Consider the following 11,902-nt stretch of genomic DNA (forward strand, 5'->3'; position numbering starts at 1 on the left):
AAAAGACAGATGTAGTGATAAGGGAGAAGAAAATACGGTTCATTGAAGTCTCTAGCTTGATTTCTAAGCAATAAAAATAAGAAGCTTGTTCTAATGTTAGATGTGAAAGAACAGCGACTGGGTCAGACTGTGAGGCACTGTTTCCCCTTTACAAAATAAATAAATATTAATTTTCTTCCAGGAAAATGGCAAATTATTTCAGAACACTCAATATGAATAATTCACACATCACCTTCTTCACAGGAGTGAGAGGATTCATATTGCACAGTCCCATTCATATAAGCAATGGAGACAGTTTAGCTGAAAGTAATTAGCTGAGGGTGCTTTGGAAGTCTATATCAGTGCCAAAGAATAAATCTGAAGAACCTGAATCCTAATGTAGTTCCTTAAGATCAGGAAATTTATCTCCTCTTTGTTTGTTTCTGTTACATTGCAGTGGTCAAACGCAATGATTTTTTTTCCAAGAAAGAAAAAATACTTAACAATGTTAGAAATTCTCATATCTATTTTCTATCTGATGAATACAAGTGGGGTTTTTATAAGGATGAAAACTCCGATGATTGACTGTATTTTAAAATAAGGTTTTTCAGTTTCTCTGGGAGAGCTTTTGTGTGCTCACATCCACATAACAGAATAACATAGGAACTCAAAGACAATGCATAAATGTTTTGGTTTCTTAAAGCCCTGTAGAACCACTGTTCCAAAGGGAACTCACGTTATTTGTGAGTCTCGCTGTTCCTTCTCTTTCCACATCTTTGGGATCATCCATAATATATTTTCAGGAAAAGAAAGGATCAAAAAGCAACCAAAGATATAAATACCCAGAGATTTGGGAATGAAAGAAATGAGCCCTTAAAGACTGTAAAAGTAAAAATACTAGTAATGTGCTGATTCACAAGATTCACAACAGGCTTACGGGGCAAGTAATGCAGAATTTTACATTTGTGTTAAATTATACAATATCTAATGTGGTTTTAACAAGAATTATCTAGGGAATTATGCTGTCAGTTAATAATTCAAATTAACTCAGTGCATAAAACAGAAAAAGTGCAATAGCAGTGAAAAGGGTTGTATTTTTTACCCTTAAATGCAAGAATGGTTCGTTTCAGATGAGGGCATGAATTTCATATTGGTTGAACTGATTTTGTTTGCTATAAACACTATGCTTAAAAGAAAAAACCTGAATTTCACAGTGTGTGTAAGTAGGTGGAACTCCACGCGTCTTCTGGCCATTTGCTGCTGTGTGAATTGAGCATCCCCATGACCCAGACAACTTATGTAACTTTCTTAAAACCACAGCAATGAAATTATTCATAATGACAAAGAAGGGAACTGACCCAGTTTACTCGAAATGAAGTTCCCTTCCTTGCCCCCCAGCAATAGCTGACACCAGCAAGTTTCACTTCAAACTGGGGTTAAAGTAGCTTGCTAAAACACAAGAACAAACTTACAGAAACAGGCGTTGCAAATAGGAAACAGGCATTTGTAAGCAAATGACAAGCTTGATCTTTTAAAGCTGATGTTCTGAGGCTGATTGCACTCCTCAGTTATTTATATCTAAATGCCTCCACTCTTTAAATAGTGGCCATTCATATTTCAAGTGGCCTAAATGCACAATGCTGGTGTTGCATGGCTGCTCCACGTGCATTGTAACTGGATTCCTGGAACAAAAGGCAGGCAGGAGTTGTGAATTCTGATGTTATATAGTTAATGCAGCCTAATAAGGTCAGTGGAGATTAATTGTGAAATCAGAGACTATTCCATTTGAGGAATATACCCCAGACGACAAGAATAAAGCACCGTTGCATATCAGTCTTCAAAGACATTGCTGTTTTAACTTTGTGCCCTCCTTATTTAATGCAGGCAAAACTGAAACAAAGATGAGTGGCCTAGCATGGCACTGGATGGTGATGACTTGGGAGTACAGGAATTGGAAAGTGGCAATTTCCCAACCTTTCTTGATGACTTGCAGATTGTAAGAACTTGCAAGGGGTAAGTTCCAATTGTGAGTTCAATGTTTTGAGGAGAAGCTTTTTGCTCTTTTGCCTTGGGTTGGAAAAAACATCTTTGGAAATCCCTTGTATGCAGATCTGGGGAAGAAGGAACTAGGAGTCTATGTTGTGGTTAGCACATGGTTAAAATAGTCACTGGTAACAAGGAAAACGTTAGGCTGGGACAGAGAATGAAGGTTTCAGATCACAGAGGGCCTAATCATTAGCATATTGGATACTATAGCATAGGTTTTTCTCTCGATGGAAATTTTACCCTGAACAAAAAAGTCTTTTCTGATTAAAATTCAGTTGATACATTTCATCATGAAGTGGCTGGGTTAAGATACAGTAGCATATTCTAACAATTTCATTAAAAAGACTTAGCTAGGTCTCTTCACCTCTGACAGCAATCAGAGCAGGGCTCTTCCAACGTTTACAAAATTAGCTCCACAACAGGCAGATATGGGATCATCTGTTCCCTCCATCCCCTGCGGTGTCCTCTTTCTAAAAGTTATGGTTTAGGATACAATGCAGCAGTCCTACATTCAGGCCATTACTCCATTTGAATGACTTGGGGCATTTGAATTTGCATCCACATTCTAGAAAATACAAGAATTGCTTTCTACTCTCTGGAAAAACTCTTTCCTATGGTAGTTGCAAGAATACCTTGTGTATCCAGTTTCTCCAGGCAGTTGCCTTTCTTTGCCTAGTCTGGTGTCCCAATTTACAGTACTCTCTTTCACTCCCACAGGTTTTTACTTGATCAGTTTGTTTTGCTGTTATTTCAACTCAGAAATATATATGTTTTCTTAAGTAACATAAATTGCCTTAATGATCTTCTTGTTTGAGAACAAATATCAGTCTGTGGCTTACTCAGAGGTAATTGAGTTGTGGAGTTACTTTATATATTTATTTATTTTAATTAGGGTGGTAGGAGGTTGTTTCACTGGCAGATGCAATCTGTAGCTTTTCTTTCTACGCTGATTATGTTCATGGCCAGATGAGTGGCTCTAATGTGTTCATGGTATATATATAGCCATTCTGATAAATGAACAGGCATCACAGCCTGAAATAGGGCAGCTCGCAATTTGAATGGCATTCTGGTGGCAAACAGGGCAAAGCAAAACTAACCTGATGAGTTATTTCTTGTCTTCAGAATGTATTTATTTGGCTGATGTCACATTTTTTTAACTGCAGTGAAATTCCTACTAGCTACTGAGGGAGATACGTGAGAAGGCAATGATGCACATTCGTGCTCTCCCCTCTAGGAAACTTTGTCAAAGCTTATTAGAGGGGGAATTGCATGACAACTTGTTGGGTATAAAAGGCTGCACAGAAATTGAGTTTATAAAAGGCTAAGAAATAAGGCCATGTTTCTATAGCTTGTAAGTGCAGGTGACACACCTCTCTGGGAGCCCCTGAGCTCTATAATGAATAATGTGTGACATGAATTGCCACGAAGATATAGCGAGAAAGTGCTGAGCCCTCATGATGGAGTCTCCTGGTGCAGCTCACCCTCAAGCTAACCTTGGGGAAATGCTTTGAAATGGGAGCTGAATAACAAGGAAGCCAGTTCTTTGTATGTCACTGGTGTGGCAGACACTGACTTAGCAGCATTTAGAGTTGTTTTCTTTGCTCAAACTTTTATTTTCCACTAAGAACTAATGAGGAAAACAGCACCTACCAATGGTCATTGTCCTTTTTCAGATTTATTGTTCCAAGGAGAGAGCAATTCCTATTTCTTCCTAAACTCCAAGCTCTAAAAACATCACCCTGTAGTAATGATGTATAAAAAAATTGACTTGTTCACATGAATTGCTGGATCATTGTTGCCAAAGGCTCAAAAATCAGTTCTCAGTTTCCCACAATGCATGAAAAGATATTGACAAAAGGTCAAAACAAGGCATGATAGGAAAATAAGATTAGCTACAAGGTATTTCAGAATATTTTACATTTGCCGTTACATTTACATCATAATTTTCAAAATAAATATCTTGGGACAATATTGGGCAACACAGAATACTTATGCAGGTGGTTTAGGTTAATAATTAGATGTAATACTATAAATTCTGACAATTCATATTCAAGAAGAGAAGACTAAACCACATGAATTTAAGCTGCTTTAATAATGTCACGGGAAACACTTGTTCCCTATTCTTTATATACAAAGAATGCGTATCAGGAAACTTTTCCTTTCAAGGAAACAAAATACTATGTTCCTATGTTTATCAAGGGATTGTTGCAGTTGACTCAAAGAGTATAGGAAAAGCTGAATACAATGGTTGACATTTTACCTTGGCATATTGCTATCCAAATAAGTATGGTTCCTTAAGCATTTACTGTATCCCACTTCAGTCAAGCTTGGAAACCTAACAAAGGACTAGAATATGCATTAAAAGGGTTGATAGACATAAATTCTCTTGCAAAAATTGATGTAGGCAGATAGGGATTCTACATCTCAAATTTTCCTTGTCTCTCTCATTGGAGAAGGCTGATCTAATTTAAATGATTTGGGTAGAGAAAAAGGTGTAGAAAACAGGTGCAAGAGCATATTTTAAGACATTCATAAACCCAAGAAAATATAACTTCCAAATTTAAGTTGTTCTGTGGACTGTGAACTTTTCTGAAGTCAAATCAGGTTCTGACTAATATGTTTTACTCTGTGTATATTGCAAAGAGATCTGTTTGTATCGTGATTCCCTCTCTCCCAGTAAAAAACATGCTCTTTTCATGTTCATATGCACACTTTGTCCCATTCTACTCATGCAGTGTACTGCTGACAGGATAATCCTTTGACAATCAGGTAGCCACCAGCCTTTCTCCATTCTCCATGTAAATAAATTGGGATGCTTTACACAGCCCGTATTTAGGGACACCATTGCAACTCCAGGTAAGAAACAAGAAAGAGGTCAGGCAATCACAATGCCTCCCTTCATCTTCTCCAATCCTTTGTCCACACTTTTGTTTGTCTTCCCCATCTTCCTTGCCCTTTTGACATATCTCTGTCTTGTTGCTTGGTAACCTCCCAGCACTGTTGTGCATGTGGGCATCCACTGCTCCCTGCTCCCCCCTTTCTACTTGCTCAGAACACCAACAGGCAGTCTAAAATGGGATGAGATTTTTTAATCTCTGCTTCTGACAGACAAATAATTCAGGGTAAACGTAGGAAGCTCTGTTAGAGGGTAAATTCTCAGTTAAGAAAAAGAAACAGAGGATGATACACATGTAGAAACAGTTGATTAACAACATGGGGCTCCTGTAGGTCAATTATTTCAGGTAGTCGATGAAAGCCCAGCTACTGTGAAAGAATAAAGGTAAAAAGAAAGGATGGAGAGATAAAGAAAGCATTTATTATTTGCATAACACCAATGGCTAAAAATCCAGCAGGAGATGAAGCCCTAATAAGTTAGCTATTACACAACAAAAATAAAGAAAATCTTCTCCTGGAGAGGCAGCAGTCTGAAAAGATTGGCTGAATGTTTTAAACATCAGGATGTTATCTCACCACAGGGCACTATATCTCCCTTTCCTTTTCTCAAAACCAATTGTCAGCTTTTGATGCATTTTCTGCTTGCTGTTAAGATTCATATTATTATGAACAATTCTAGATGAGTGTATTTCTTTCAGGGACAACTTTAAATCACATATTCAAAAGGAAAGTGGCAGTATTGAGACACCTGCAGGTGGAAGTGGGATTTTTAAGTCTCTGAAGAACTTCAGTACTGAAGTTAGACAGTTTAAGTGGAGCAACCAGGCTGAAGGGAAAGCATAGTTTTGGACTGAGTTGTGTCCTGTGGTGGGGATGTTGGAGCTGACTAGAACCAGCTAATTGGATCTATTAAGTGAATTTTGGCCCTGGTGTATATAATTCTGCATATTCTGTCTAGGACTGCATGGTCTCATTCCAGTCAATAGAGACCTAGTAATGCAGCCCATCTTTCAGCTGAGCGAGCAGTAGGCACTTACTATGGCTAAGTTGAATTGCAGTCTGGGCTCTATTGGCTATGTGGCCCAGGTGTGTGTGCCCAGGAACATCTCACAGGCTTTAAGCTATCCTTCCTCACCTTCACTGGATCTCCGAAGAGGTTTGGGTCTCTTGCACACAGCTGCAATGGAGATGCCTTGAATAATTTCAGGTAGTACCATATATGTATGCTTGAACCTAGATTGCCATAAGTGGAGCTTGGACATCTAGCACGAATGTAGGCATTGCATATATAAGTCTAAATTCAGGTGAATCCATCTGGAAAAGTATTGCAGTCTCATTTTTCATCTGTTTCTTAAGGATTTTTTTCCTCAGAGCCTGCATTCCATAAATTGCATTTATACAGCAAAATGGTAGGGGCACTTTGGAGGCATAAATTTGGTAGAATTCAGTAGTAATTTAGTAGTAAAGGAAAGGGAGAATGACTGATGTCCCAGTAATAGTAATGAAATCTCTAGGGAGATGGATATGTGTGTATGTATATCTCACATAACTTCTTTCAAGTGCAAACCCAAAAAGAAAACTTACATTCCTTTTATATTCTTAGAGTTTGTTCCCAGCAAGTCCACGCTTACTCAATGTCTTACATCAAAAGTAAGATATAGAGAAGATGATGAGAACTCTGGGGGACTATCAGCCGCCAAATGACCAAGTCACTTATATTTCCTTCCTTGGTCAGTAAAGAGTTGTACTTTCATTGCCCTCGTAATTCTCTTATACTTCATAGACCTTTTATTTTCCACCTGCCCTCTTCCTTCCTTTAGTTGGGGAAAAAACACACAATGCAAAAGTTGGTCGTGACTTCTATTTTTCATAACATAATAATAAAACACAGAGAAGAGGGGGAAGAAAATGGACAGACAATATTCTTTTTGTAGTCTTTTGATTAAAAGCACTGACAACAGCTTCACCTGAGGAAAGTTGTATTTTACAGAGCACCTGTCTAAACACCATATGTTTATAGGCTTTCTCCTAAGTTTCTGCAGTTTTCTAAAATAGAAGCTTTGATTGCTTCAAACAGTTCTTGTATGACACTAATTCTAGGTGACACGGTGTGAATGTCATTAAAGGAAGGACCGAAAGATGCAAGAGTATAAAAACAATCCCCTTCTTTCAGAGAAATGAAATGATTCATATCTCATCAATTATTCCTTTGTGGGATTTTTGGTCTAAGTAGAAAAGACCTCCTTTTTGGAACATATGAGTGACTCAAACTGCAGTCGAAAGCACGTCTCAGTAATTTAGTTTCAATTGCTCATTTATATCAATAGAAAAATACTGTAAACAATGGATATGTTTTTCTTTAGCAATGCACCAGAATAGCTGTGGTTGTCTGCATGAATATACAGTGGGATCTGTCTGATACATCTCATTTATGCTTTTATGATTTTGCAAGGAACAATGCAAGTCTTATTAGATTCTTCTGCATTAACTTAATGGGGTAAAACAAAATCCCAGCATCTCCTTTCTCCAACAAAATCTGATGTGTAAGGATAAAGTCACTCTGACTGCAGACTGCAAAGGGGTAAGAATAAATTGAAGCTTATATCACCCTTCCAAATTTCCTGTCATATTTAACAAGTTCCACATGGACAAAAACAAGTGATGACATGGGCTGACAAGCTGATAGCAAAGAAATTGTATAGCTACAAATGACATCATGAGTGTCACTGTTCCCTGCAACTAAAATGTTTCATATGAAGTCTTTTCCTATTATCTGTCTAATGATATTTATTCTAATTAACCACACTAATTCTACAAAAAATTCTAAACAATAAAACTAAGTATTTCTCTTTTTCTAAAGGCAGTTTACTTGGCCTAAAAATAGAAGGAAAAAGTAAATTGGTGATATATCTGGAAGATACTTGAAAACCAAGGAGGAGTTAATTATTTTATTCTGTGCATACTGCGAATGGCACAAATAAATCCATGAATCAGTTATGGTTTAAAAGATCAGACTTGCTGTTTCTAAACTCAGTGGCAAAAGTCCCCAAAGACATAAAAAATGGCTGTAGTGGTCCATTTATCTTCCATTTTGTTTTCAACCACAGCTGAAAATGGATATATTGGGAGTAAGAGCAGAGCAAGCAGTTGTGGTTCTTCCATCCTATGCCTCTATTTAGCCTACTCAGTAATCCCTAATGGATCCTTCCTCTATTTATTTGTCCAATTTCCCTTCAAACCAGTGAAATTGTCTTGCATCCATTTTGCTCCTTTCTCAAGGAGTTTTACAGATCTACAACCTGTTGTGTGAAGAGCTAAGTACTCTCTTGTTCCTTTTGAACTGGGCTCTCACTCGTTTTGATTGATTCTGGTTCTTATACGACACAGTCAAAAGCTGCTCCCTACCTTTTTGGTTAACGCCACTCAAGATTTCATAGCCCTCTGTCATATATCCCCTTTAAATAACCTCTTTTCCCATTAGAAGAATTCCAGGCAACTGGGGGAATCGTCGTGCTGTCATTTCTCATGAGACAGCTCTTCTATGTCTTTGATCACACTTGTTGCTTTCCCCAGTTCTTTTCCTCTTTTAATATACATTTTGAATGAGGGGAACAGAAACTTCATGCTTCATCTGAGTTGTGGATTAACCATGGACTTGCCAAGTGAGCACTCCGAATGCTATCATGGACTCATTCATAGCATCATAGAATCATAGAATAGTTAGGGTTGGAAAGAACCTTAAGAGCATCCACTTCCAACCCCCTTGACATGGGCAGGGACACCTCACACTAAACCATGTCACCCAAGGCTCTGTCCAACCTGGACTTGAACACTGCCAGGGATGAAGCATTCATAACTTCCTTGGGCAACCCATTCCAGTGCCTCACCACCCTCTCAGTAAAGAACTTCCTCCTTATATCCAATCTAAACTTCCCCTGTTTAAGTTTTAATCTGTTACCCCTTGTCCTATCGCTGCAGCCCCTAATGAAGTGTCCCTCCCCAGCATCCCTATAGCCCCCCTTCAGATACTGGAAGGCTGCTCTGAGGTCTCCACGCAGCCTTCTCTTCTCCAGGCTGAGCAACCCCAACTTTCTCAGCCTGTCTTCATACGGGAGGTGCTCCAGTCCCTGATCATCCTCGTGGCCTCCTCTGGACTTGTTCCCACAGTTCCATGTCCTTTTTATGTTGAGGACACCAGAACTGCACACAATACTGCAAGTGAGGTCTCACGAGAGCAGAGGCCTGTTGGATGCTGTCTTAAGATCTTCAAGTTTCCAAGCTGTCCTTTAATATGGAAATTCTGATATAGTGATGAGAGTTTTTCCTTTGACTTCAATGTTTCTTTGTGTGTGGCACCTTGAACTTGTTTGGTTTGCGAATTATATCTCTGCATATATCAAAGGATGGGAATTGAAGTTGTTGGATAGCATGAGACCTGAGCATGATGTAAATGATGTGGAATAAGAGTTGGATATTGTACTGGTTTTGACTGGGATAGAGTTCATTTTCTTCATAGTAGCTAGTATGGGGCTGTGGTTTGGATTTATGCTGAAACTTGTGTTGATAACACAGGGATGTTTTCGTTACTGCTGAGCAGAGCTTACACAGAGCCAAGGCCTTTTTTGATCCTCACACCACCAGCGAGGGGCTGGAAATGCACAACCACCTGGGGACATCCTTCAAGTATTCCTATGGTCTGAACTAGAAAATAGAAGAAACAGCTCACCTCAGAATATTCTTATTTCCTTAACAGTATTTTCTGCAGTGAATAAAAGACTATAAAACTGAGTTTGCTGTAACTCATTGTTGCTTTAACTTGTATTTTTAGCTCCTTCTGTAAGGTGTACTCCATAGTTCCTGTATGATTGCCCTTTCATATATCTGCCTGAAAGAATACAATAGAAAAAGAGAAGGAAAAAGAGAGGTTTAGGTCTTAGATACCAAAATTTCTATACAAAAAGGTACACTTCGTAGAATCATAGAATAGAATCATAAAATAGTAAGGGTAGAAAGGACCTTAAGATCATCTAGTTCCAACCCCCTGCCATGGGCAGGGACACCTCACACTAAACCATATCACCCAAGGCTCTGTCCTACCTGGCCTTGAACAGCGCCAGGGATGGAGCATTCACAACCTCCCTGGGCAACCCATTCCAGTGCCTCACCACCCTCTCAGTAAAGAATTTCTTCCTTAGATCCAATCTAAACTTCCCTTGTTGAAGTTTGAACCTGTTACCCCTTGTCCTGTCACTACAGTCCCTGATGAAGAGTCCCTCCCCAGCATCCCTATAGCCCCCCTTCAGATACTGGAAGGCTGCTCTGAGGTCTCCACGCAGCCTTCTCTTCTCCAGGCTGAACAACTCCAACTTTCTCAGCCTGTCTCCATACGGGAGGTGCTCCAGTCCCCTGATCATCCTCGTGGCCTCCTCTGGACTTGTTCCAACAGTTCCATGTCCTTTTTATGTTGAGGACACCAGAACTGCACACAATACTCCAAGTGAGGTCTCACGAGAGCCGCGTAGAGGGGCAGGATCACCTCCTCCGACCTGCTGGTCACGCTCCTCTTGATGCAGCCCAGGATACGGTTGCTTTCTGGGCTGCGAGCGCACACTGCAGCCGGCTCATGTTCATTTTCTCACCGACCAACACCCCCAAGTCCTTCTCTGCAGGGCTGCTCTGAATCTCTTCTCTGCCCAACCTGTAGCTGTGCCTGGGATTGCTCTGACCCAGGTGTAGGACCTTGCACTTGGCATGGTTAAAATTAAATGTAAGAGGTCTCAGTTCTCTTCCAAGCTGGCTTTGCTCAAGCTCTGCTATAACTGGCATATATTTAAATTCACTAGATCTGTGGTTGAACGTCTTCACTAGTTCATAGGTCTCGGAATGATCTGTTGCATAGAAAGCTGCACCTGATTCGACAAGCACTGTGCTTCATGTACCACCATGAACTTGGAGTCCATTTCTACTGTCATTAGAATTGCCCCTTTGCCTTCTGTAGATCAGGAAAATGGTACAGGACCAACTGGCTAGGGGCAGTTTCACCTTGGGTCTGAGTGTTTATTAGGAAAGTGAAGTGCAATTATGTTCCTGACCACTGCCCCACAAAGAATTTTTAGCCTTGTTTTCTTGGCAAAGCATATAGAAACAATGGACATTTCTGGGCTCTCTTCCATATTAAATCAAACTTTCTGCAGGAATAACACCATAAACTGTGTCTTTTGCAGAAAAATACTGTTCCAGATCTGTTTTATCTCCTCTGCTGACTTTTCTTTCACCATCTCAACATTTAGAATTTAATCAAGTGTCTCGTCTTTTGTGAATCCACCCTTAGATGTCTTTGAGCCCAAGCCTTTCACCTTTTCTTCCATACATTTGATAAATTCTCCCTGATTGGAGTACCCCATAGGCTGCCTTTTCACTTCATCTCTTTTTTGCATATGGGATTCAAACACATCTGGACTGGATCTCCACAGCTCCTGGATCTTATGCCGGTACTTCATAGAGGCATGAAGATACATTATAGAGCACAACAGAATTATGGGGACTACCCTCTGATTTGAATTCATGATGGTGGAGTACTAGTTTTCTAATACAATTCTTGAGAAAAAATAAGCAAATGAGCACTTTTACCTATTTCTTAGAAGAAAGAATATAATAACATTCATATTAGGCCTGCTCCTAGAAAATAAATGTTAATATCCTGGAAAGTTATTTTCAGTGTTTCTTAGATACAAAAATTAGTTCCAATTCCAAAGTCTTTCATGACCACCACCGTGGCATTGTGCTAATGCTATTCATCACAAAATCATTCTCCCTTCATCCAAAGCCAATTTTGAGCTTTTCTAGGTGATGCAGGTGTTAGAGTGTACTCTGTAATCAGCCTTAGGGAAAGCAGCATCTACAAACAGTTGTTGTGAGACTAGCTAAAATGCTGAAGTCTTTCTCTGTATTTGGAAGAGGAAATTGGGTATTTCCAGTCAAG

The 11,902-nt window shown here is 39.5% G+C and overlaps 1 pseudogene across 1 annotated transcript; it reads right to left on the reverse strand.

The window, feature by feature from the left end:
• Nucleotides 1-9,731: 9,731 nt before the first annotated feature.
• LOC308217040 (ATP synthase mitochondrial F1 complex assembly factor 1 pseudogene) lies at nt 9,732-11,237 on the reverse strand (annotated as a pseudogene). Its single transcript has 2 exons — nt 10,647-11,237; nt 9,732-9,805 (listed from the first exon to the last, which is right to left on the reverse strand). The product of its transcript is annotated as an ATP synthase mitochondrial F1 complex assembly factor 1 pseudogene (transcript).
• Nucleotides 11,238-11,902: the final 665 nt, after the last annotated feature.

Source organism: Psittacula echo, assembly GCF_963264785.1.
Source record: "Psittacula echo genome assembly, chromosome: 2".
Taxonomy (NCBI): domain Eukaryota; kingdom Metazoa; phylum Chordata; class Aves; order Psittaciformes; family Psittacidae; genus Psittacula; species Psittacula echo.